The 23,064-nt window shown below is 51.8% G+C and overlaps 1 protein-coding gene across 5 annotated transcripts in view; it reads right to left on the reverse strand.

The window, feature by feature from the left end:
- LINGO1 (leucine rich repeat and Ig domain containing 1) overlaps positions 1-23,064 on the reverse strand; it is a 158,333-nt gene that overhangs the window by 56,083 nt on the left and 79,186 nt on the right. For 2 of the 5 annotated variants that reach the window (XM_064388679.1, XM_064388682.1), the window contains 2 exons: positions 9,131-9,273; positions 4,794-4,879 (listed from right to left, as the gene is read on the reverse strand). The gene's annotated coding sequence lies outside the window, so the exon portion shown is untranslated. The other 3 variants (XM_064388680.1, XM_064388683.1, XM_064388685.1) reach the window with 2 other exon arrangements.

A 23,064-nucleotide genomic window follows, 5' to 3' on the forward strand; every position in this document is an offset into this window, starting at 1 on the left:
ACTGGGTTCAAAGGAGAGCAGGGAATGACTAATGAAGCACAGCAAGCAAGCAAGGCTGCAGGTGCTGTGGGAAATGTGTGCATGAACCACACAGGTGCCCTGGGGCAGGTGGGCACAGAACCAGCAGGAATTTGCCCTGGTTCCCCACATATCCCAGTGTGCTGGAGACAAGGGGGGGTTGCTGCCACGGTCTGGGGGCACATCACACCCTGGGGACAGCTCTGGGGCTGCATTCAGCAGATCCTCCACCCCAGTGCCAGTGTTGCCCTTCCCTCCCAGCACAGCCCAGCTGTGCTCCAGCTGTGGCAGAGGGTGCAGTGAGGGGCTGGCTGATGGTACCCCAGGAGGCCCAGCTCCCCTTAGCAAGCCCACACAGCTCTCTCAGCCCACCAGAGGCACAGCAGTGCTGACTCAGGCCCTGCCCACTGTGGCCCTTGCCCAGTGCTGCTGCCCCACTGTTCCCTGCTCCGCAGGCTCTCACCTCTCCTCCAGGTTCAGCCCTGCTCCATTCCCATCCCTCCACCCCCATCCAGGGCACTGGCACTTGTCCAGTGCTTTATGCATGCCTGCTTTTGGCAGTGACATTGACAGGCTCCCCTGAAACAGTGAGATTATGAGCTATACCCATCCAGCTACAGAAATACTAATTATTAGTAACTGTATGAGATAAATGGAAATATCAATGATGAAAGTCAATATTATTGCCTCCTTTGTTCCTGTTTGTTTTATTTGTAGATGAAAGGACCACTCAGGCCGTCTCCCCAGGATGTGGCCAGGAGCTGGAACAGCTCCTCTTGGCAAGCTCCTCCAGAGCTGTGCTCTGATAAGAAATCACACTGCACACATGCTTGCAAAGGGCTCTCTAAATCAGCAGCCCTCAAAAGCAGCCATTGTCTTTGATTGATTCATAAAACTGGAGCTGCTTCCATTCCCTGCTCCAGAACCTGGCAAGGGAGGATTTAAGGAAGGGAGAAGGTGTAGTGTGGGTGGCAGTGATTAATTGTGGAACATGGCACGGCACTGGGAACGCTCCATGGTTTGGCTGGCTTTGATGCTCACGCCTTCATCCTCCTCACTTGGTGGTTTAGGCACCAAGATGGGAACCAAGGACCCCTCCCAGGCTCTGACAGAGATTCTCAGGCAAGTCCCAGGGCCCTGCTGTGGCCAGGTGAGCACTTACAACATCAACATTGCCTTAATCAGCAAGTCTGCTCCCTCTGCATGTTCTGAGTCAGAGCTGCTGATTTTGGTGACAAGAGACTTTTTTTTTTTTAAGCCCTATTAGCCTTGCAGAGCTAACACAGCTAAGAGCAAGTGAATGGGATACTAATTTTGGATCACACCTCACAGCACTGGGAGAGCACTTCCTAGAGCAGGCTGTCTCCTGTGCCTTGCACAGGCAAGCCACGTGCTCCCCACAGCCATGGGGGGCAGGACACAGCCAGGAGGGAGCCACAGGGCACACCAGGGCATTTTCTTGTTCCCGGTATACCCTAATATATCACTAAACTGCCTCCATTCCCTTCCAAGCCCTGAGTCCATCACCAGCAAATAGCCACAGGAACAAAGCAGCCCTCTGAGTCCCAACTCGCCATCTCCAAGGTCAATGCAGTGATCACCTCCCTGCAGTGAATACAAACCATCCCAGCCCCTCAGTGCTAACCAGGACAAACACTCCTGCTGCCTCTCTCCATGTGCACTGAGATCAGGAGAAGTGGAAACCTTGCAGGAGTAATTAGAATAGTCTTTAAAAAGCAGTCAGCCTATCCTAAATATTTCATGGAAGGTAATTTTTTTTTAAGCTGCTTTAAAACCCCTCCTTGCCCCTTGGAGCATGTCAGAGTGCAATTAAGCAGAAAGTATCAAAGCATAAACCCAAAGAAACAAACTGCCATGCACACCCACCTCCACTCTCACTTCTTCCCTGTGGTTAACATTGATGTGACATCCCAAAGCTGTGTGTGCACACGATATAATCTCCCAGCCCAAGACAAGGGAGAGCTGGCTCAACTGCTGGAAAACCTCAGAAGCCTCCCAGTCTCACAAACTCAGTGCCCAGACTCCTGCCACAAAGAGTCCCTGATGGTCCCCACCAAACCCTGAGCACCAGACACTGTGTGCAAGATCCCACCAGTGGGCTCTGCAGAGCTGCTGGACAGTGATGGTGGCATCCAGAAAAGCACTCAGGGTGCCACCCTTGGGCAGGGCTCCCTGTCTGCCTTGCTAGATTTTTGCAAAATTAATAATTATTTTTAATTTATTTGTTTAATTGATAATTATTTTTAACAACAAAAACATCTCTTAATAGCTTTGTCAGCCCTCTGAGGGAGATGTTTGAGGAGAAATCTATTTTAATCCAGAGAGCCAGGTGGGAATTCAGGTGGGAACCAGGTAAGGCACAGAGCAGAAATTCAGGGCTTCCCTTGGCCCTACTGGGGTGAAGAACCCAACCTTCCAGAAGAGACCACAGGCACCTCTCCCTCTGACACTCCTCCTCCAGCCCAGTTCTCTCTCTCAGCTCTCCCAGTCCCACTGTTTAACCACAGCCAAAGACAAGAGTGGCCCTGGTGTCCCCACTGTCCCTGGGCACAGCCCCAACACTGCTGCCACTCCCACATGTCCCCCCAGCTCGTGGGGACACCAGGCTTTTGATGTAACCTTGGCACCAAAAACTTGCTTTTCAGTAGAATCCAGAACATTCCACAGGGGCTTGGTGGAAACCCTGCTGCAAGTCTGTGGCCACATCACCAGAGCTAGAAACACCAGAGAGGGCGTGGGGGATTTTTTTGGGAGCATTTATGGCACATGCAGTCAGAGAGGAAGAGAAACATCCCTCGGAAACCACAGCAGTTCAAAGATCTACTCCGTCTGAACACTAAAAATTCATGCATTAAAAATCCACTCAGGCTCAGAACTAAATAAAGCCTCTGACCACATCATCCAGCCCAAGGTTTGCAGGCTCCTTGGGGAGAGAGCTTGTGTGCCTACTGGATGCTCAGGCTGAGATCCCTGCTCCCAGCACCACATCCTGCTTCCCTCCAAGCTTTTGGGCAGGGCAGGAGCCTGTGGGGTGTTTGGGACCCCAGCTGTGCCTGGCTGCCCTCTTCTTGCACTGCTTAGTGGACAGAACAGCCTGGGAAAGTGACCATACCCCCCTCCCCCCCATAATCCCAAACTCCCTAGGAAGCAACTTTTCTCCTTTTCTCAGAGGAAAAAGGACAAGGAAAACCAAAACCACCTAATACTCTAAAACTGTTCTTAGGAAAAACCTTCAGTTTTGCAAAGAGCACTCTGAAAGAAAACACCCAAATCCAAACACAGAGCAGATGGTTCTTGGTGCTTACATTTTCAGGAGGACTTTAACCAGCAGGATCATTTCCCAGCAGAATTTTGTTTTAAGAGACAATCACTAAAAATAAATGCACTTCAGAGCTTGCTGCTGAAAAGGTATTTTCACAGAAAACTGCTATTTCCATGGTCCCTGTAGCTGCTCTGTCAGCCCTGACACAGTGGGAGCTCCTCCTCAGAGCATCCTTCACACACAGCTTCTCCCAGGGTCCAATGCACACAGAGCACCTGTGGGAGCAGGGAGGGATGTCTGGGCTCGTTCCTGATTACCATAAAACAGGAAACAGCAACAAGAAGCTACAAACACCTCTCTGCAAAGCTGGAAATGCCTTTCCACAGGCTCCCCTCACTCAGGAATGTGAGGCAAGGTAAGGACAGGTCCCTTTTTTACATGCACCAGGTTGAGCCCATGCATCCTCCTCTTTGCTTTGAGCAAAGAACAACATATGGGAGAAATGACATAAGTGAGTGTGAAGGAGTTCTGCCTCACTGTTCTGATTCTCTTTTCCCTGAACCAGGCATGGAGCACTGCCCCTGGCAACCCCAAGTGGGCCCCTGTGCCCTCCCCAGGCAGAGTGCCCCTCCCAGTGGCACCACTCCTGTTGAACAGAGATCCCAGCACACTCCTCCATCTCCTACTACCTTGGACAACATCCAGTTTCAACAAACCCTCCCCCAGCTGTGGCAGATGAAAGATGCTTGAATCATCCTAATTTTCTTTTTTTTTTTTTTCATTAGGAAACCAAACTCTGCTCTTCAGCAAGAGATCCTTTTTATTCTCTCTCGAGGACTGACATCCTGGGAAATTGCCTCAGCCCAGTCAGCTCTGATGTTTGCTGTCTCACGCATCTCCCGCATCAGGCTGACAGCTCCCAGACTCAGCTGAGGCTGGGATGTGCAGCACAAGCCAAAACCTGCTCCTGTCTCTTTTAACTGTCCCAGCAAGAGTGCAGGGAGGAGGCTGAGCCAGGGGGAGCGTGCAGAGCCATCTCCAAAGGCACTGCTTTTTGAGGACCCTCTCGCCTGCCCTCTCCTGGAAGATAAAACCCCTCCTTGGCATTCCCAAGCCGCGGCGTCTGGGCTGTCCCCCTGAATCACTCCTTGTAGGCAGCGTTTGTCCCTGCCTGATGGAACACTGGAGCAAACTCACACAATCCCTTTACAAAGCCCTTCCTCAAAAGCACCACCATCCAAATACTCAGTTTAGAGCCTCTCCCCCTGGTAAAACTCCCCTGAGCAGGCACATGGACAGACTGAACACCTGCCCCAGGTCCTAGCTGGAAGGATCCCCACCAGCAGGGCTGGGAGGCCACCCCAGACTAAGGGGGAAGGAAAAGGCATTTTCACCATGTTTCTGGCAATGGAAACCAGTCCAGCCCTGGACTCAGCACCACAAATGCACGTGAGCATCACATGCAACAATGCTCCCAGCTCGCTGCACCTACCTGGGTCAGATGAAGGCAGGATGCTGGGGGATCAGATGCCAGGTGTGCACTGGGCTTTGGCCTCTCCTCTGCTTTCCACTCATGCACTGTGAGCAAAAGGAAACCAAAATTAGGGCTTTAAACCTGGCGTTTGAGAGGTGAGCAGGAGAGAAATTAAAAAGCTGTGAATGCATTTCCCTCTCAAAAGTGAGCTCAGGGAAGCTCAATCTTCATCCAAGATGATATTTAAAAGTTATAAATCAGGCAGTAACAGACAGAAAAACACAACTACCAAAATTTAGTGGCCCTGCTGCTGGAAGGTCCAAAATGAACTGCTTAAGAGAGCCATTTTCCCACGGAAATAGAGCAGGTCTGTACTTAGTAGAGCATTGATCTGCTGACAGCTACCAGGACAGATTTGGGCCAGAGCACTTGGGAATCATTTGCAGTGATCTCTGAAGAAGCACATGCATGCAAAACCCCTTGGAAAAACACTGTTGTAAGGCACTGCTGCAGCTGATTACAAGTCTAGATGTCACTCACTGGTCAGCACAGGCTTACCCTTCCTTCCAAAAGCCTCCCCAGGCAGCTCAGTCCCTGGCTGCATCCCTGTATCCCAGCCAAATGTTTCACAGAGCCCAGGAACTGCTAAACATCACCAGAGCACCGAGCTGCAAAGGGCTCTCACAGCTCAGACCCCAATGAGGCTCAAACTGGGGACCCTGCACCCCACAGAGCCAGGGAGTCTGAGGGCTCTCCCACAGATGTGCTGGGATTGGGAGATGCTGTGTTACAGCCAGAACACTGCCACAAGTCCTGGGGACAACAGGCTGGGCCCTGAGAGACGCCAGGAGCTCGGTCCAGCTGAGGGGTGCACAGGCTGCCAGCACAGGGTGCCCCAATTTACCCAGCCCGGGGCTCCCTCCCAGTGCCACCACAGCAGAGACGTGTGCTGGAGGGAGAAGAGCTCAGCTGCAGCCCTCCTGCAGTGTGGGAAGAAATGCCCCACATGCACCACCTCCCAGCACAATTTCTGCTGTTTCAGGAGATGAGGTCAAAGCAGGGGGATGCATTCCTCCTTTCTTGCCATAAAAAGCCATTTCTCCATGTCCTGAGCCACTCCACAGACGGGGGCACAGAGGAGCCTCCAGGAGGTAGGAGCACTGCTGGAGGGGCTCCAGTCCCACGTGGGACTCTGTCTTCCCAGCACAGGGACCCAGTGCTGGGCTGGCCAGGAGCCTCTCCCTTGCCCACCAGCTTTCCTAAAGCAGTTATCACCCCCAAGATAACCCAAGAAAAGCTAAAGCATCTGATTTCCAGAGGTGTTGAGTGCTCTTGGCTCTCAGTGGCCTCCAACCCAGGTGATGGTGCCCCAGCCCTTGGCTAATTCTCACCATCAGAGGCCCCCAGAGCAGCAGGTGACTTGGCAGAGAGGTGGCAGGGAGGGCACAGTGAGGGGCAGGCAGTGCTGGCTCACCTGGCCAGCCCCCTCCTGTACACAGCTCCTGCACAGACAGGGTATGTAACACCAGTTAATGGTTCCCTGTTTTTTTGGAGGTTATTCCTGTTACTGTCTACTCCTCCTTAGGAACTCACACATAAGCAGATCTCACAGCAATCCCCAAAGCTACCAAAAAAAGTCCATCTGTGTCAAAACTGGGAGCACAAATGTCTCTACTTTAGGGGAACAGAACCTGCCCAATCATGCTTTAGAGGACATCTGAGGTCCTAACATTGCTCAAGATCCTGCAGAAGGCATTGGAAAAACTGGAAATTACTTATTTGGTTTATTTTTTGCTTTCACACATCACTTATTTTAAAAGACTAAAAACATGTTTGTGAGTTTAACATATTTAAATGGATCAAAATCTGTTCAGCAAGAATGGAAAACAACTCTCCCACCCTAAACTTCTTGTGGGCTGGGACCTGCTTTTCAATCTTCCACCCACAGCAAATATTTCAAATCCATTTTTAAACTGAAAGGCTGGAGACAGATCAGGGAGAGGACCCGTGTGGGGAACTGTGCCACTGCTCTCCTCATCACCACCCCAAGCAGCCCTCACCTAAAGTCACTCAGGGACACCTGGGCAAGGGATCAGCTGGGAACAGGGGACAATAGAGGCATCTGTGTGTGGGGAGAGCATCCAGAGGAGATAAAATGAGAAGCTTTCCTTCCTCCTCCTCCTCCTCCATCAGCAGCTTTCCACAAGGAGGATCAATGCAGCCCACTGTAACTGCACCGTTGTTCCATTTTTAATTAATGAAAGAAAAAACTAATCATTGAATTAAACTTCTCATTACTCCAGCTGAATACCCTCTAAGTAAATTTAATTACTGTACGAATTGGGTTTCTCCTGCCTGTTTCATTAGCCACTGATAAAGATGGAGGGAGGGGGGGAAAAAAGGGAGAAATGAAAACAGAGGAAGAGAATGGAAGGTAGGAACATAAATGCAAACCCAGAGGTACATGATTCTGGAGCTTCAGGGGCTTCCAGTAAGGGCCTGGGGAAAGACTGTGCCAAAGCAGGGTGGAGGGATTCCCTCTGGGGTAAACCCACAGGGACAAGGTCCTACCACCCTCCCAGCACTGTCACTCTCATCCTGGAGTCACAGCCACCTGCAAAACAGCCAGGAGAGGTTTGGGCACAACCAGCTCCCCTCCAAACAAAGGCAGACAGTGATTTCAGACCTGCAGCAGCCATGATCCCTTCTGATCTCACGTACCTCTGAACAGCCAGGTTTTTTTTCCTCTACAACAAAGGCAGCAACCCCACACCACTTCAGCAGGGAGCCAGTGCTGACAGCAGCATGGCAGCACGTGTGAGCAGACCTGAACACCTGCAGTCCCACCACGCTCCGAGACACCTGCCTGCAGGGCTGTGTGTGAGCTTCCTGCTGGGCTGGGAGTCCTGCACACTCCACTCCTCCCAGGAAACCAGCCCAGCATGCCTTCCTGCAGCCCCTCGTGCTGCTGCACAGATTTTGTTTATGGCATTGTTTTGGGGCTCCATGTTCTCTTTCTATGATGCAGCCCTCCATTCCTCCTTGCTGACACAGGGCATGAGCCAGCACAGCCCCATGGCAAGGAGCCCAGCAGCCCCAACGTGCAGCAGCTCTGTGTGGCTGGAGAGGGTCACATTTGGGATAGACTGGGGTGTTGTAAAAATGAAAAGCACAGCTGTTTTCTCCAGCTGGGCAATTTCAGCTGAGCTGGGTGGTGGAGGTGCTACCCAGGTACCAGCCATGATGGGATTTGGGATATGGATCAGATCACCTCCTCCCTGCCATCAGGGGGCTGAGAGGAGCCCATGCAGCCCCACAGGGGTTTGTTCTCCCCCCCAGCCCCTTCCTTCTCTCCTCCATCCTCAGAGTGATTTCTCCTGTTCAAAGAGAGCTACAAAAAGGTTCTGGGCAGACCAGAAGGTCCCTTCTGCTTCCTATTTACCTCCCCAAAGTGGGCCTTCCCAAAGACCAGATTGGGAAAGCAGGTAGCAGGCACAGCTGTGCCCTGCAGGGAGGGAATGGCACTGGGTGAGACCCAGCACACACCTCTGGCACCCAGCACAGCTCTGGGCACTGGCACCACCCCCACAGCCTGGGAGGGTGCTGGCTCCAGGTGGGCTCAGCACAGCTCACTCTCCTCTCCAGCACGAGCTTTCTGCCGTAGCTAAAATTGGCTCCCACAGGCTTCTGCCATCACCAAAGTCATTGGTACAACATGTTCTGCCACCACAGGCTCTTCCCAAACTCCCACTCAAAAACCCCCAACGCTGCGTGCTATGGGCTCCCACTCCCTCACACGCTTCTCTTTTGTCCTGGTGATTAGAGAAAAGAAAGTAATTCAGGATGACCAAAGTAATTTTTTTTCCTTTGCCAGATTTTAAAGCTCCAGTAATAATTTGGGGCTGAATGAAACATTTTGTTTGGGCTGAAGTGAAGCTTTCATTTTGTTTGTAGGTGGCTTCCCCTCCACCCTGGGAAAAAAAAACCTAGGAAAAAATCAAAATGAAATGTCATCTTGAAACAGATGGCTGAAAGGTTTCATTTTGAAAATGTCAAAATCAAACTTTTCAGTGTTTCACTTTTTTTTTCCCAGCCAAAGCCACTTGCTAAATACAACCTGAATTCGTGAGCTGAGTCTGTTGACTGAAACCTGAATTTTTTTGGTGCATAAGCTGTTCCCTCAGGGCGTTTTTTTGCAGGCTGGCACAGGTGCCCCACGCTGTGACCCCGCTGCAGCCAGGGACACTCACAGAGTCAACAAGAACAGCGACCCAGAGCAGTCCTTCTGCAGGGAGGTGTCCTGGGAAAGGAGAGCAGTGGCAGGACTCACCAAGGAAAGCCAGAGCAGGACTCACCGTGGCAGCAGCTCTCTGCAGCTCGGCCGGGCGGGCAGAGCCGGGCGCTGCGGCCCCGGGCACGAGAGACAGGGGGGTCCTGCCCGTCTCATGGGACCCAGCACGGAGCAGGGGGCACCTGGCTCAGCCCCAGACACACAGCCCTGCAAGACAGGAGGAAGGGGACAGCGTCAGTGATACCTTGGGCTTTCTCTGTTCTGTGTCGGTGTGCAGCTTTTAGCTTTGTATTAAGTGTTCCTGGGATCTTTTCACAGGGTGGTGGAGGCAAAACAATCCTGTTCTAGCTGGAGACTCAAGGCCAATGTCTTCAAACTTCAGGCCCAAAGCATAAACAATGTGAAAAGAGGGCAAGCAAGCAAGGAGGATGAAACCTCATCATTTGAAGCTGTTAATTGGACAGTTAACTCCTCTATGCAAATGGACTAAAACTTATAAAAATGTGAGATCTCGTGACCAAGCCCTCTTTTGCTCTCATCTTGGAGCCATCCGGGCACTGCCAGCGTGTGGCCTTTGAGGGCACTTCAATAAATCTCCACTTTATTCCCCTTAACTCCATCCAGCCTCTGTTCCAGCTCTTCAATGCATCACCACAGTGCCCAGGGATCTCCCTCTCCACGAGGGACTGCTCGCTCCCAGTGCTGGCCAAGGCTCCCTGCACGGAGCCCAGCCCATGGCAGAACGGGCTTTGCTCATCTTGCTCCAGCAGGGACAATGTCCATCCCTAAACTGGTCCAAACCAGATCCCAGGGATGGGGTCTAACAACCAGGCTGGTGCTGATCAGATCTCACAGCCTCTCTCCCATGCCCTGGGTGCCAGTCCACACAACTGCCTTGTGCCAGCACTGCTGCCAGGTGACTCTGTCCCCATGTCAGATGTGACAATGTGATCATGGAGGGCAGCCACACACAAGGCTCCCACTCAGCAAGCAGGAATCAGGCTTTGATTGCCAAGTTCAACAGTCCAAGAGTTTTCACACTGCGCCACCTCTAAATTCTGTCTTGAATTTTGGGCCTTGACACACAGAAGGGCATTGGAAACACTTTAAATCTGCTTTACATCTGCTATTGATTCCCAAAGAGTGACAAGATTCCCAGGGTACACTGGCAGAAACACAACAGGCCAGATTCGTGAGGGTGCTCTCAAAAAAAAACCACCTGAAAGCCTTAATCCAACACAAAATCATTTATATAAATCTGATTTATGCTCCACAAGAAGCTGGATAAGGAAATCACATGCCACAAAACCCTACGAAAGCAGGGTTCAGGTTAGAAACCTGTAGGTTCATCTCCTTTTCCCTTTCACCTCTGGTTCAGCTCAGGAGCAGCAGCAGAGGTGCAGCAGGACCATCACCCTTCCAGCACGATCACAAACCACAAAATGCTGAGGCTGGTGTTGGAAAACCTGTTTGTAGGAGATCACCAGCCCGATAGCTCCCCGAAAGAGGATTAGATGGAGCTTAGACTAAGCATCTCAACAGTATCAACCCATAAGAAGATGCTCAGCCGCTGCCACTGCTAAGGTAACATGGAGACGGATTTATCCACTGAGAGGGAAAATCTTACTTCTGAGAGCCTCTCTCATCACAGAGAGGGCAATTTGCCGGGTCCTTGGCTCCATGTCCACAGGGGCAGGGCAGGCAGGAGCCTGCTGGATGGACTCACATGGAACAAAAGGCACACTGGCTCCAAACTCAAGCCTCCTCCCAAGTTCAGGGGGCGGCAATCGGAAATTAAGCCCATCTGTTCCTAAAACATTGCACTGGTGGAGAGGTAAGGAGGCTGAGAATCTGAGCTCCAAAGAAACTAAAAACAGAGAGACAGAGCTGCCTCTGAGAGGAGGGATGCTGCCTCAGGCTCACCACTGCAATGAGTTTGGAGATCTCAGCTAAATCTCTTGAGCAAGGGAAGTGCTGCCAGCACCATGTGGGACCCTGCACCAGCCCACCCTGGTGAAGGGAGAGATGAGGCAGCTGAAGTGCCCCAAACCTCATGGAAAAACTACAGACAAGGGAAGAATAGATTACATATTAGGAAGGAATCCTTCCCTGTGAGGGTGGGCAGGCCCTGGCACAGGGTGCCCAGAGCAGCTGTGGCTGCCCTTGGATCCCTGGCAGTGCCCAAGGCCAGCCTGCACAGGGCTTGGAGTGCCCTGGTCTGGTAGAAGGTGTCCCTGCCCATGACAGGGGTTGTCCTTGAAGATCCCTTCCGACCCAAGACACTCTGTGATTCTATGAAGGCACCAGGGGTTCAAGGTGCTACCACAGCCAAACCCACCAGCAACAATTCTGGCCTGGAAAACTGGCTTTGTCATGGGGAATGGTTTCACAAAGAGTATCAAGTGCTCCATCAGCATCAAAGCAGCCAGGTTTCATGTGTTTGAAAGGAACCATTGCCTTTTTTCCCTCCCCCTGAGCCCACTTTTCATTTTAAGTCTCCTCATTTCTTTTCTACCCCAATCTAAACCAACTTTGCTGTCAAGTCCTTGCATTTCTGCAACGTTCACTCAAATAATTTCAAACCAAACCTCTACATTTTCCTCTTCTCCCTTGAAACAATGATGCTAAACCAGGAAACATTTTCTTGCCCAGTTCCTGCCAAAAGCCAGGACAGCAGGGTGTTGGCTGGGAGCAGAGGCATGGGAAGTGGAAGCCAGGTGGGATTCTGAAGTGTTGCCTCCAAATCACCTCTTGGTTCCAGAATGTTCAAAAAAGTAATTTTGTGCAGATCCTTTATCCCTGAGAGATGGAAATAACAAGGGAGCAGAATTGGATCAGGCGTGGGGAGACAGAGGGATATTTAACAACCAATCCTGAGCACCACTCAGGTTACCCAGGATCAGGGCAGCAAAGGAGGCTGATCCCTCCAGCATCAGAACAGGGCAGGAGTACCTGGTCCCTCCTGCTTCAAGTAGTAAAAACTCAGATTTAGCAAAGAGTATTTATGAGTATTGAGGGGGAAAAAAACCCGACCCACATGCCACGGGGAATAACAAGGCTTTCTTGCTGCTGGTAGCTGAACAGAATAAATCTATCCACTGGGTATAAATTGTTTAAGCAAAAAATCCTTCTCAACTGGAATATTTTGCAAGAAAAATAGCAACAAAAAAAGAAAGAGAACTCTGAACCCTCATTTCTCTCCTCAAGGTCAGAGCTGTTATTCTCTTTCATGAAGGAGAAAAAACCACCTTTCACCGGGACGTTCAGCCAAAAGAATTGAAACATTTAGGATGTGAGTGCATTACTGCCTGGACTGGCCTGCCCAGCTGGACTTGACTAAATCTCTCTATTTTACAGGGAGTTATCTTTCAAAAGCATGTGGTGGGGAGGCTGAGGCACCCAGGGTAAAGGAGACATCAGCCCCTGGGACTAAGCAGTCAAGGAGAGCCCTGTGTCAGAGCTCAGGAGCGAGAGCCTCTCTGGTTATTATGCAGAGGCTGTGCTAAGGTTGCTGCTTTAGTGCACTGCAGGCACTAAATTAAGGGGACATTTACAACCCACAATGCAGAAGCAGCTGCTGAAGGTGGCCATGGTGAGTGACTTCACCTCTGGGTGAAAGGCTCTTTGAGAGAAATCTCAGGCACAAGGAATCAAGATGGGAAAACAAATCCTTCCATCCACTCACTGCCCTGCCCAGCAATGCCAGGACATCTCTGGGCATCTGAGGCAAGTGGGGACCAGGAGCAGCCTGCTCTGCCCAGTGCCAGCCAGGCTGTGACTGCCCTGTTTGGAGGGCATGCAAAGCCCACAAAACACTGAAGCTTGGCCCAATTAGCAGAGTTCTCATGCAACAGACTGTACCATCACCACCAGGGCAGCACTCCAAGGGATCTGCCCCCCAAAAACACTCCCTGCCCAGAGCGTGCATGGCACAGACCAAGAAGGCAGAGCTGCCTACAGCATCAAGCAGTTGCTGGTGGCAAAACAAGTCCTGGTGCCTGCTCAGCCTTTTTAACTGCACTTGATGGCCAAGCAGGCTGGGGCTGCCAAACAGGGGGTGACACATGGTGACAGCTCCCGTGGCTCCTCCTGGGAGCAGTCAGCACTGCTCCTTCCCTCCTCCCACACCCATGCCAAGCCCAGCTCACCAGGGCTTTCCACCCAGCACTGCTCCTTCCTCCTCCTCCATGCCAGGCAGGAACAGCCAATTTCAGCACAGGCCAAAACCCAGTGTGCTGGCACAGACAAGCCAGCCCTGCCCTGTGCTTCCCCTCTTCCATGGTCCTGTGCAAGTACCCAGCTTGTTTCCTGATGGAAGTCACCAGGAGCTTTTCCCTGCAGCTCCAGGGACGTCCTGTACTGTGCTCAGCCATGCAGGGAAGGGGATGGCTCTTGGTGGGAGCTGGCACAGACCTGTTCCTGCCCAAGGCACAGGGCCCAGAGGCAGACACCTCCTGGAAGTGGCCAAGGGAAGGGGAAGCAGAGGAAGAGCAGAGATGATCTGACAGACATGCAAGAAAGAGGAGAAAAGGATTCACTGGGAGTGGATCTCAGCAAGGAGAAGGATTCACAAGGTGTGTGTGGTCACAGCACACACCTTGGCTTCTGTTGAGAATTCCATGTGCTGCACTGAGAGCTCAGCTGTAGAGGGGCTGCAGCTGGGAGCAGAGGGAGCAGCAGCAAAGGGTGGGAGCACACCCCTGAACACAAGCAGGGCACCTCAGGGTGCTGGGCCCAAGGGAGATCGGCCATCCAGAAAGCACAACTGGCATCATGCTGACAACCCTGCAGCTCACAGATCCTTTTGAGAAAGTTAACTGAAGGAATTTACACCTAAATCCCTCCAAACACTGGGGCTTCCTGCCTGTAGGGATTTACAGCCACTCTAACCACCTCCTGTTTGCTTGGAGATCCCAAGTGTTGGGGAGATTTGAACTTTCAGGCACCAGGACCAGCCCAGGGAGTGCCCATGAGCCTTTGTGCAGCCAGGCAGTGACACCCCACGCAGGCCCAGGCACTCTGGGAGCACGCACCCCTTGCTCAAAGGGATTACTCCAAACAGCCCAGCTAGGAACAGATGGGAGCCTCGTGGAGACCTCTGCTGCCTGCCAGCAGAGCCAAGAGCCTGCAGCTCCCATCTTTGGGAACCACGTGCCTGAGTGTGCCCAGAGCTGCTACACTTGACAAAGCCATCAGCCAGGGACAAGTTCTGGCTTCTGTTCCAGAGCAGGTCAGACCACAGTCATAAATCTGCTCCTCTGGCCTTTAAATGTGCAACAGGTAGAATTCAGAGGTCTTGAACTCCTCTGATGGATGAGCCCTGAGCCTGGAGGGCTGCCCAGAGCAAGGGATCCTGCCATCTCAACCCAAAGCCTCCAGGTGAGCACGTCGCAGGGTGAGCATCCGATGAGCCACAGGGAAGCCAAAGTCACAGCCAAGGCCAGATACAGGAATAGAATTGGCTCAGACTGAGCAAATGTAACTTTCCATCACTTTGCAATCAGCCATGCATCTTGGAGGCCAGCTGGCTGCCATGTCAGAGCACCTCCCATCCATTTCAACAGTCCTGAGAATGCCAATGCTTCACAAGACTAGCTCAAGAAGACTTGGGAGAGTTATTATCCAAAGCCAGGTGGCTGGACTTGACCCAAATCTTAGGCAAGTGATTAGAATGATTGGCATTTTTTTGGAAAGCAAACTGCTGTGCTGTACCTGCCATCCATCTTCAGAAAACTATTAACTGCACAATCACCAAACCAAGCATACCTGTAAGGTTACAGAAGTGCCTGCAGACTGATGAGGCTCATCCTCACCTGCAGCTCTGGGACCAGCCACCCCTGTTTGCTCCAAAAATGGGCTGCCTTGGCTAAGATGCTCTCCTTGGGCATCATGGTACCATGCCCAGACAGTTCTTGCTGCAGGATCAGGGATGGGATACTGAGTCATGGGCATGAGTGTGGAATCGCTGGACTGGGATGACTTTCACCCTGTGGGTGATGTGAGGAGTCTCTTCTGGCTGGGAACAGATTGTCACAAAACTGCCTTTGCTGAAGATCTGAAGTTAGGTCTTATCCAGGCCCCTCTGCTGCAATGGGACACTGCAGCACCACCAGCCAGCAATTGTGTCATTCTGCCCCTTTGACTACACATGCCAAAAATAGTCTGTTTTCTTGCAGAGCAAAGGACACTAAAAGCAGCAACGTTTCCAGGTGAGCAGAGCACAAGAACAGCCCCTGAATGACACCAAGCAGCTCCCAGCCTCTGCCCAGGGCAGCCCCCACATCCCCTGCTGCTGCTGTCCCCACTCCAGGGCAAGGTCAGGAGCAGGGAATGCTGATCCCAGGCACACTGGGGTCTCAGCCCAGCTTTCCTGCATGCCAGGGCAGGGGGTTACCACTCGCTTCTGGTTCAACACCAAAACCCCAAACTCAGTTGTTTCAGGGTTAAAACCTGAACCCAACTCCAAAATTACAGCTAAGGGAATGAGGAGAACAACAAGCCCTGTTCAATGAATCAGAGCAGATCCAGCACCCCACATCTATTATTTCAGCATGAACCACATCACCCAAAGGATGAGCAACCCAGGATTTACAGACTGTGTGGACTCAGTGTTATCTTGCATGTCCTTGTCCCTGGAGGGTCCACTACCCAGGAGCCCTTCAGAACTAAGGGAGGTCACACAGTTTTATGTCCTACACATCCCCAACCCATGCCAAATGCTCAGCTGGGGCACCAGCACAGGAGTGCCAAACCTGCTGCACCAAGAGGTTGAACTGTGCTTAGATGGGGATCCCAAACAGGGTAAAATCTGCATTTAATACCTATTATCCTAACATCTCCCCATCTGTCCACATCCCTCACATGCCTGTAACTGCCGCATGCCAGGGCTGCCTCATATCAATGGCACTTTAATTTCATCATTCCCAACTTATTTAGAGCAATTAGGAGGCAATGAGCACACGCCAGGGGCCAGGATGCACTTGAATAGCATCCAAGGGTTACCACAGTATCACAGGAGACTTTCAGATGGAATTATCAGCCTGAAAAAAAACTTAAATAAAAAGGAAAGCAGTCCCCAGAGGGAGGATAAGGTTCTTCTTGGTCCGACAGGTCCCTTTTTAATTTGAAATCAACTGACAATTATAAAGAGGTGATATTCCTAATTTAATTAGTGAAGAGACAGCATCTCAGGTTGGAAGACAGAGATAGATGCTTTGCCTGGGCAACTGGCTGAAGAAAGATCAGGGGAGCAAGGCTGGGATTCCTGCAAGGACAACTGCCTCATCCCACTTCAGGCAAGCAGGTTTTGCTGTTAACTTTTCTGGGAGAAAAGGGACAAACCTGAGCCATTTTTTGGAAACTCTGGTTGGAAAGGCAAGACAAAAAGTGAGCTGCTTCTCCCTAGTGATTTCTGCTGGGTGCTGGGAGCAACCCACAAAGCCAATGCCACCAAGCAAACTACCAAAAAAAGCCAGCCAGCCTGCAGCCTGGCTTCCCAGTGGCCCCATTTCAAGGAAGGCAGGTGAGGTGCCAAAGGAGGGGACAGCTCCTCACTTCTGATTTAGCCACATGCCCACACTCCTCCCTCACAGGCTCTTTAAATGCCTGCCTGCGTGAAGAAAGCAATGGCCTATTTTCTTCTGAGCAGCTCAGCGCAGCCTCCACCTCGGAGCACAGAGCTCAGGTCTTATTTAGGATGCTTCAGACACATCCGGAGGGACTCTGGGAACAGTCTGTGGAAAGAGAAGACTGAGTGGGCAACCTGAGTCACTTCATTGCTTACAGAAGTGTACACAAGCATCCTCCATTTGAGCAAAGCCCAGCACAGCTCCGCTGGCTCTGGGGACCAGAGGGAAGTGCATCTTCTCCAGCACACTGCACCGGTGCAGAATGACTGCACACCACCTTCCCCACCCAGGCTTACACAAACAGGGATCATCCCCCCAGCTCCAATCCAAACCCCTGATCCTGGCAATCCCTCTGCAGCACTGGGGGAGCTGGGAGCTGCTCTAATCTGCTCTGAGGGAGAGGTCTGCAGAGGAGATTAGCTTCCTCCAGAGGAGGAGGAAGCAGCACAAGGCATGTGAGGGGAGGGCTGCAGTGCACATGCCCTGGAGGGACATTCTTACAGCTGGCTGCAAAACTCAGCCCTGAACCCCTTGCCAAAGAGCCCGACTCTTGCAGACAAATCAGCCCAGCACCATCTCCTGCACGAGGGGAGGAGGAGACAAGCACAGGAGTAACTGGAGACCAGCCCCCAGCCAGAACACAGCCAGCCCTTACCCTGAGCCCTGGCCCCAAGCAAGTCACTTTGAGCTGTCAAACAGCACCTCTGCAGAGGCACATAAGCTGAGAAGGACTGTGCTGAGGCAAAGCCATGGGGGGCCCCTCACATTACCTTTCCTCCTCAGTGCAGGTAAATGGTGCTGTTTGGGCCTTGAAGGCTCAAAGGCTCTGCTCATCTGCCCAGAGGCACAGCCCAGCTCACACAGGTGTGCTCAGCATCCTTCCAGGGAAGCTCTGTCTTCATCCAGGACAGGAGAGCAGCCATGGACAGGAGAGCAGCCTCATTTTTCTCTTCAGGCTGGTTCACAACAGCACCATGCAACATCAGCTCTGTGGTGTCTGCCTGCTTGGACACCCTGAGCCAGCTCAGAAAGAAGCTCCTCTCATGACTGCTGCAAGATGCCAAAGGCTCCTGCTTCTGCCCTGCAGCGACCAACAGCACTCCAACCTCTTTCCATTCATTTCCCAGGGGATAAAAGCCACAAAGTGACATCCAGCACAGGCAGTGTCATCTCACAGGACTACTGATGCTGTCAGCAACCACATGCACAGCAGCTCCCTGGGGCAGCAGGGAAGGGAGCTCGTGGGAATCCATGGAAAGTGCCAAAATATGAACTGCTAATAAGATGTATTTTCAAATATCACCACATTATGATCTATTGATCTCACACTAGAAACTTGACTTTTTCTGCGTAACATTAATTTATGTCACTTGCACATTCTGGGAACAGCAGACTGAACGAGTGCCATTACACTAAAATTAGGTACTGCAGTTATTAAGTGCCAGGGGCCCAGATTGTTGAGGGGCCAATCCAGAATAAAAGCACCCCTACAAGGCAGAGGGAGCAGCCATCCACATGGGAGTCCCAGCCCCCCAGTGCTGAGTGTGGGACAGGGGCACAAGGCTCACCACAGAACAGGCTTTGCCCAGGACCAGCCTACAAGATGGGCACAGGTAGGAACAAGAGCCAAGTCCTGCCCTGAAGCAGGGGAATGCTAGGCAAGGCAGTGTTTCCAACCCCACCCAAGACACAGCTGAGGCCTGGTGACATCTCTTAGGCTGGCCAAAGCCCCATAGAGCACCTGCAGCTCCTCACAGAGGTGATCTGAAACCCAAGAGCCCGATTCTGGTAGGAACTCTAGAAACAAGTTGTCTAGCAGAAGGTTTTTACAAAAGCTGAAAATGCTCCAATGGGACTTTGGCCAAATATTTTGCTCCCTTTTAAAGCAGGGCCAATCCACAGTCATTTCTAATGATCCCACTGCCTGCTTTTCAGAGTGCTCACAGAGACAAGTTGTCACCTTTAGACCACTATATCATGGCTGAGAGCATCAAGTGGGGAAGATGATGGGCTTGGAGAGGAAGAACATCCTTCCTTTGCTCCACTTGAGCTGCTGATGGGTGTGCCAGAGCTCTCTAAATGGCATTACATTAGTGCTGCATAAAAGCAATAAAGCCCTAAAACACCCATTACATATTTACTGAACTACACATCACACAGACTGTCCCCAGGACGCCACACCAACACTTGGAATAACAAAGCCAAGGGCTGTAAAAAGCACCAGGCTGGGCAGACATCCACAGTGCCCGCAGCTGGGGTGAGGGCACACACAGGAGCTGGGCACACAGCTGTGGGGAGCCCACAGCATAATCCAACCATCACATCAAACCAAAGAAAGCAGCATAAAGCACTGTCTCCTGTGCCAGAAACTTGCCCAAGCCACAACTGCTGAGCACAGAGTCTGCAGAAGAATCAGCATCCAGGGTGAGACCTGCTGCTGTGCCAGTGCTCAGTCCTGGCACCAACATGCACTTTCCCCCTGCTGCTCTGGTTTCACTCCCAGAACTTAAATTTTTACTGTTAAGCTCAATGAGTTGTCATTTCCAAATGCCTCCTGCCTACAGGAAAGGGGGCTGCACAAAGTACTCTTTGGTATTTCTCAGTAGCCCACACTGGGGCACAGGGCTGTCATGAAGCCCTCAGTGTTGCATTGTCATGACAACTTTGGTAAGGTGAAATGGTGTGATGGCTTTTAAAAGACCTTTTTCTCCCTCTGCTCCTGGCACCTGGCATATGGCAAGATCACTGGTCCTGCTCTGCCACCACAAAGGCCATCAGAAGCACCTTGGCTGGAGAGGTGAGGTCTCCACCAGCCAGCAGCCTGTGGCAGAGGACAAGCTGACAGATGTGTTGGGACAGAGCTGAGGACTAAAAAGGCTCAGAGACAGAGAGGGGAGACTCCCTTCAGTGCTAACACTGGAGAAATTGAGTCAGTTTGGGAACTTTTGGATGCATGTTCTCCACCCCCCCATAAGGCACAGGTTTGCTAAATCAGCACAGCTTTGCATGAGAGCCTTGCCCTTGCTGGCAAGCAGGGGGGGGGCACAGGAAAGCCACAGATGACTTGGAATGCACTCTCAGCTGCTGGCAATGAGGGGTGCACCCTGAGCCCCAGCAGTACTCTACAGAAGGTCTGTGGTCCCTGCCTGTGACACCTGGGGCACAGATCCAGAGCACAACACTGAAACAACCTCAAACAGGCCCCTGTCACCCAGCTCCCTGCTGCTGGAATCATGGCAGGAACCAGCAATGCCAGAGAACACCCTGACCACAGGCTCGCCTCCACAGAGATGCAAGCAAAGCCCAAGTTCTGAGGGCTCCTTCTGGACAAGGGTTTCTCCAACCCCTCTTGCAGAGGTGCAGCCAATGTGCCACCCCCCAGAGGTCCTGGCACAGCTGGAAAGCTCAGCCCTGCCCCAAGAGCGCATGCAATGCAGCCAGCTGCAAGCCCACAGCCCCTGCACTCGGGCACACACCCAGGGCTGGCAGTCAGAGATGCAATGCCCGAGAAGTATGGTGAGTTATTGTGTCCCCACCAAATAGCTCTGACCTTTTCAATATTCCATATTTTTATTGGCTGCCCATTTCCCCCCAATCCCCACAGGCTCATTAGACAGCCAGCAGCTCCACAGCCAATGCTGTTGCACGACACTGAAAAGGTCAGAGACATCGAGGCTGAGAGAGCCCTCTCCAGAGGGTGCTCAGGGCAGGACAGCAACACTCCTCAGCCAACACAAGCTGCACACCAGGACCTGCTGCAGGGTCCCTGTGGATGCACTACACCCATCCTTGCTCCCAAACACACCAGCTGGTTCTGCCAGAGGACCTGGCCACCCTGGCACAGAGCCTCCAAGAAAAACCTCCTGTCACAAGACAGCACAAGGCAGGGCTGTGCTCCTGCAGCCCAGAGGCCAGGGCAGCAGGAGGGCTGCAGAAATGCCCTGACTGCTGCCACTGCCCTGAGGCTGCTGCTCAGGTAGGGGAAGAACTGAGATAATTTTCCAGAGTTTCTGGCACACACACACAGGACACAAGGCAACTACCCAAGGTGATTATCAGCCATCTTTGGTAGATGTTAGATGAGACTGTGAGTCCAGGCCTCCCTCAAGGCATCCAGGGGAAAGAAAGGAAAAACCAGCCCTGCTGGCCAGCACAGCATGCAGCAGCAGGGACAGCACACCTGCTTCCTCCCAGCCTTTTCTTCAACCCCTGTCCAGCAAAGCCACCTTACACAAAATAAAGCAGGACCCCCCCTCTGTGTAATGCTGGCACTCCCTCTGCCTGCTGCCCAGGCAATGGGGAGCCCCAGGAGTTAACCTTTCCCACAGACAGAGGGCTCACCCCTACTGCGGGGTCAGAACTCACCGGCTGGCTGCAGAAATGTGTCCCCAGAGCACCAGGGTGCAGCGCTGCCTGTCCTGGCAGGGAGGGCAGCCCAGGAGCACAGGGTGCCCTCTTGACGGGGCACATGCCCATGGCCCCAGAAACAACAGGAGGAGGTGGGAGCTGCAGCCAGGTCCCCCAACAGCAACAAACGAGGCCCCAAAATCCACAGGCTGGAGCCCAAGAACACACATCCATCCACCAGGAAGCTCTAGGAAAGAATGAAGGGGCCAGTCCTGAGGTTAAACAGGAGTGGGGCAGCTCCAGGTGTGGGTGATTAGGGCAATTAGTGCAATTAGAGCAACGAAGGCTGTGAACAATTAGCTTGACTCGTGCCAGCTGAGCTCTCTGTCCTGAGCTTCTTTGTAAATGCCAAAACACGCCCAAAAAAAAGACCCCGACCCAGAGGTAGAAATAATAAAAGACAGAAATAAAGAAGCAACAGCCAGAAATGCCCCAGGAGAGAACAGGAGAAGGAGGCAGAGCTGCTCAATGGGGACAAAGGTGGGGGAAGCCCTGGGGATGAGCACCAGGGGTTAACACTGCAACAGCTCCTTCTCCAGAAAGGGAACATGGCACTGCTCTGGCAACACGTACTCAGATTTTTCTAAAATAATGTTAAATTTTTATTTTTTCTTTATAAAAAATGGATCTGGGCAAAGGAGTGCCTTGACATTAGTGACAGATGGCATCGAAAAATTTTTGTTTGGGGAAAAAAAAAATCTTCATTTGAGTCACACATATGCAGAAAGGAAAAAAAAACTTAACCCATCCGGGCCTCCTCTAGGGATTAGCAATATCATGTCAGCAAAAAGCCAAATCCCAACAGACTTCAGGGACATGCCCCTGCCCTTCAGATGACTAGAGACCACAGCTGGAAGGAACAGAGATGGGTCTGCCCTACAAAAAAGGTGTTTTTCTTCCTTGCTGGAAGATGGTGAAGGCAAACCCTCAGCTCTTCCTGTCACACCAGATGGTTTTGCTTGGGAAAGTTGTCATCCCTCAGCTGTGACGGCAGCATGTCCCAGGAGCCACATCATCACCTTCTTGGCTCCACTTGGCCAAGCCCAGCCCTGAGGGCAGGGACCACAGATGTAGAGAATACACTGTTGAAAGAATTGATATAAAGTTCATTGTTGAAGAAGTTAATTGAAGTTCCAGTGTTATCTGAATTTCTATGGTTATGTAAATCCCTCTTAGCTGATTGTTCAATATTCTGTAGTCGTATAAGAACCCCCTTGTTTGTTAGATGTTTGTAGTTATGTGAATCCCTTTGCTGCAGGGTATTGACCTTGCTGCTCCCACTGTCATCTAAGATGGTGAACCACCCAAGACCATAAAGAAGATTGCAGAATCACAGAATAATGAGGTTGGAAGAGACCTCTAAGATCACTGAGTCCAGCCTATGCCCTAGCACCTCAACTACTATAGCACCAATGACATCACCTAGTAAGCAAATATGAAACTCCCATAAGACTTAGCAGAAAAGGATTACCTAGCAAAACCCCCTAGAACAACGAATGCAAGTAAAGAATTGAAACAACACCTCTAACCAGAGAGAACATAAGACAACATCAAAGACCCTAGCCAGAACTTTTTGCCTTCATCACCCTAACCAGAGCAGGCTAAGAGCAGTAAAAAGAATAGGAATGTGAACCAACAGGCTCTGCCAGACCCTCCACGCCAGACCCTCCATGCCAGACCCTCCACTCTGCCATCTCAGGAGCAGCGGTGGTGTGTGCACACCCCCATGGGTTCCCTACCTAGACTGTTTCCAATAAAGCTGGAATCACTAGAGCTGGTCACGTGCCAGTCATAACAACAGAGGCTCTCTGAGAGCATCCACAGCGAGAGCTTTGCTGACGCTGCAGGCGCCCGGAGCTCCAGAGACAGTCCTGGGGAAGATGGGCTTTGCCTTGGGAAGCAGAGCCCCACAAGGAGCTGTGTTTGCCCAGGGAAGGCGTGGAGGAAGGAGGAATGAGGGGCA

This window comes from Passer domesticus, chromosome 14 (assembly GCF_036417665.1).
Source record: "Passer domesticus isolate bPasDom1 chromosome 14, bPasDom1.hap1, whole genome shotgun sequence".
Classification (NCBI taxonomy): domain Eukaryota; kingdom Metazoa; phylum Chordata; class Aves; order Passeriformes; family Passeridae; genus Passer; species Passer domesticus.